Here is a 4,174-nt window from a genome sequence, read left to right as displayed (position 1 = left end):
TTTATGCCCTGTAGCTCTATCACAATCAATCTTGTAGCGTTTTCCAGAGAGAGTCACCAACCAGTGGCTTTGCAAAGAGTCCTGCACTCAGCACAAGATACCATCCTTATGGCAGGGCACTTTCACATTTAGGACTTCGTTCTGCGTAGTGTACATAGTGTTCCATGCTTCTGTTGACAACTTTCTAGTAAACCACACATGTAGTTATATATATACTTTGAGAATTTCATTCTCCATTCAATGTGAGGATGCTACAAGTCACAGAAATCAATTGTAACTTGGGGTTTTATTTCTACAAGAGAACGGCCAGATCTTACAATACATGTAAAAGAGCAGGATTTAAAGTAGGATATTGCTATTTTGTCACCCACCTCTAACTATAGTTATGTTCTTCCATGTTTGAGAATAACCTCAGACCTCCCATTATTTTTAATCAGAATGTTCTTATATGTCTAAATGAGCCATAAATGCCCTTCTAGCTGTATGCTATATATGTGCTACTCCCTATTTAGGGGAATCGGGGTCTGTTCATACGTGATTAAGCTTACTTTCCTGCCCTATGAATGTGTTGAAATGGCACACTGAGTACACTTTTACAGCCAGATTGCATTGAACCCTACTTTTTACGTTCACTTTAAGTGCTCTTTAGCATTCTTTTTTCTAAAGTAGCAAAGTAACAGGATTAACATGTCAGCCACTAACACTAATTTGGGCATTAACACAGTACCTTGCTCTTCCCAGTTGTCCAATAAAGCTATAATTCATATTTCAATGAATTTAGTACTCACTCTTCTCTTTCTTGTTCTTTTCTTCACAGAAGCAGGAAAAGCTTTGAAAGACAACGCAGAAAGCTTTGTAAAATATAGCCCCCTATTGGAAGTTATTCATACAATAAACTTTGTTGATAAATTACTTTAGATAACACAAGGTCAAAATAATTTGTCATGCTGCTATTCAGTTCTATCCTTTTCTTTCCCTTAGTGGGAGAGGTTAGAAAAAGAAAACAGTTGCCCTACTTTTTGTTGATAGTAGCTGGCAAGAGGATGCTCGTGGGATGCTGTATATGTGTCCAGGCTGCATTATCAGCTATTTGATATTAAAGTGTGGTACTTGAAAGAGAGAAAAAAAGATATTGTGCAAAGGGCATTCCACATAGAACCATTGGTGGCTCACATCCAGCCAGTTACCTGATTCCAGAGGAATTAGGAGATGCAAGATGGTATATGCCAGTCCAGATCCTGCATTATGTTTTGAGAGTTTGCAGGATTTCGGCATACAGCAGGCAGAACTGCTGGAAGCATTAGATATTCTTGATTATACAGAGGAATGAACAAAGATCAGCTTTGTATTTATTATTTTTCAGTAATGGGCTTGGACATCTGCTCTAAATGTTGCTGCCTTAGGTTCAGTTGGTTCAGTTACTTCAGTTTACCTTCCTAACAACAGTGTAAATTGACTTGCTCAGTTATAATGTCATGAACAGTCTCACTTGACCTGCCTCAAAGGGGTGGGCTGGGCTCCTTGTGGGGATGAGGCAGAGCTCTGAAGGGAGAAAAAAAAGACAACAGTAAAGAAGACTATGGAAGAGACTCAGGTCAATTTGATACTCACTAAATATCTTTTCCTCTCATCAATGGAAAAAAAGCAACAGCCTTTTCAGCATGTGGAATTAGCGAGTACATCCTCTGTCCTCACCACAACCCTTCTTCTTGGCCAAATAACTCATGAGGTGGAGGGACATTGTTGGATGCTGTAAACAGGGAAGGATTTTTCTCTATTTTATGTGGCAACATGAAATGATCCAGTATCAGAGAGTTTTCTCGTCAAACCCATATGCAAAGAAGAAGTCAAAGGACCCATGATTGTTTCTAGTATGCTTGAACTTGGCATTTGATAGCAAATGAATGAACTGCAATACAGGGATTGATTTAGATATGTTGTCAGACTCCTGAGCTGGTGCTAAACTGGTTGTTTTTCCCTTGTGCGTCTGGCAAATCTAAGCAGATATAGTCTCTCATTCTTCTATTTTTCAATAGCTGGGACTCAAGAGAGGCACTAGAGAGAAGTTTTCTGGGGAAAGAAAGGAAAAGTTATTCAGGCAGACATCTGAACTCCTCCCTGCTGCGGAAATAGGCTCTATGCTGTGGCTCAAATTAGGGGTAACAGGCAGCACATGATTTCTATTACTTTGCTGCCTTGACTTAATACTTTGTTTTGCCTGAAGAGAGTTGGTGATTTAAGATATACTGCCTCTTTGGAACCACAAACTAAACCCTAACAGAAGATGCCCCATCCTGTGGGAAACCTTATGTTTCACAAGATCTGGCATGAGTCAATTTGTGCCATTTGATGTTTTATGCCAAAGCTCGTATCAAACAATTTGACTCGGTTAAACTCGGACCTTGAATGAACTGTCCGATTTGTCCAGCTTCTTGTGAACTCTGAATATGTTTCTTCCTTAGTCATGGAAGGAGAGTTCCATCTGGTTTAATTTCTGTCTTCTTTTGGAGCCTACATTAAAACCCAGGGGTTTACAGGGCATTAAAGAGCCCTTGATGTATTTCATAAGCGTTGTTCTTTGGCCAGAAGGAGCATGCCATTCATCTACTAGAGGCTCTAAATACTGTTTTATCTGTTTACCTCACAGGGATTTCAATTCATCTCATGCCATGCAGTCTGGGTGCCCATCTCAGCCTCTCTCCCTTCACACGCTCACAGTCTGTCTGTTCATGCTGGGGATGGGTTGGGTACACATCCTGCAGCAAGTGTTCCCAGCTTTTTCTTTTTCTCTCTTTTTTCTCTTTTTTTTGGCTGGATACCATAATCACCAGAATCTAGGGGGTATCTAGGGCTGTCAGCATCACTGTTAACAAGTGCTGGCATCACCTTGCCTTACCTACTATGCGCTGGTAATTCAAAGTAGCAGTAAACATGTTCATTTCTCACTATTGTTAATTAGTCAGTAAGTGCTTTACTCCACCATTTCTTAAGTAGCAATTGAGGAAGCCTGTACAGGTACATAGATTTACTGGATGTGTTCAAATGTGCAAATAAATGAAAAAAACAACCTTACAATTATGAGAATTTAGGATTTGAAGATAGGAAGGGATGTATTGGTGTGGCAAATAAAAGCTTTCTTTTGGATTAAAGCCACTGCATATGTAGCTTGATAGAAGTCCAAAGAATACAAATTTTAATTTGCTTTTCCCTTTTCTCTAGTATCCTTTGACATGGACTTTATCATTCATAATAAGATAGAAATTATGAATTATTATAATTTATTATTATAAAAATAATAAAGATCTTTAACCTATAAGATCTTTAACCTATAACCATCTCTTACACTGTCTTTTGCTGTATGTGTGCTGGCATTTAAATGAAACAACCAGGGAGTCTTAAATACCATTATAAGCATGTTCATTCCAGCTGTTTGCAGGATTGTATAGGTCAACCAGCCAAGGGGCTTGACTTTACTGTTTTGGGATCAGTTACAGCTTCATCGGAGGGTTGAAATTCAATCTTAAATCACTGTGCTGTAACGAATTGGCGCTACGGGATTTTATTACAATAGTTGGCTTCTTCCCTATCATGGCTACCCATAGACTGTAGCTGCATTTTTATAGTGTCTGTTTGGTACAGATGTAGCAGTCAGCTTCAGGTATATCACACTGGCACCCGTAGTATTCTGGAAAGTGGGACTATTTGATGCCACCTTTTCTATCACTGCAGTCAGGTGACCCTGCAGAATAAATATTAACAGACTCTTCTATCCATGCTGATGAAATTCTTAAATAATTTACTGTTGCCTTTCTGAGCCAGGTCCTGCAGCCTTGATGCAGTCACAGCTCCTTTTGACTTCACTCAGTTTGGTGAAAGTATGCAACACCCTCACATAGTGGTCAACAGCTCAATGTCCAGATGGAGATTGGTGATGAGTGGCGTCCCGCAGGGGTCTGTATTGGGACCAGTACTGTTTAATATCTTCATCAATGACATAGACAGTGGGATCGAGTGCACCCTCAGCAAGTTTGCAGATGACACCAAGCTGAGTGATGTGGTCGACACGCCAGAGGGACGGGATGCCATCCAGAGGGACCAGGACAAGCTCGAGAAGTGGGCCAGTGTGAACCTCATGAGGTTTAACAAGGCCAAGTGCAAGGTCCTGCACCTGGGT

Source organism: Aptenodytes forsteri, unplaced genomic scaffold (assembly GCF_000699145.1).
Source record: "Aptenodytes forsteri isolate BGI_AS27 unplaced genomic scaffold, ASM69914v1 Scaffold396, whole genome shotgun sequence".
Lineage (NCBI taxonomy): Eukaryota > Metazoa > Chordata > Aves > Sphenisciformes > Spheniscidae > Aptenodytes > Aptenodytes forsteri.
Note: the sequence above shows the minus strand (reverse complement) of the source record.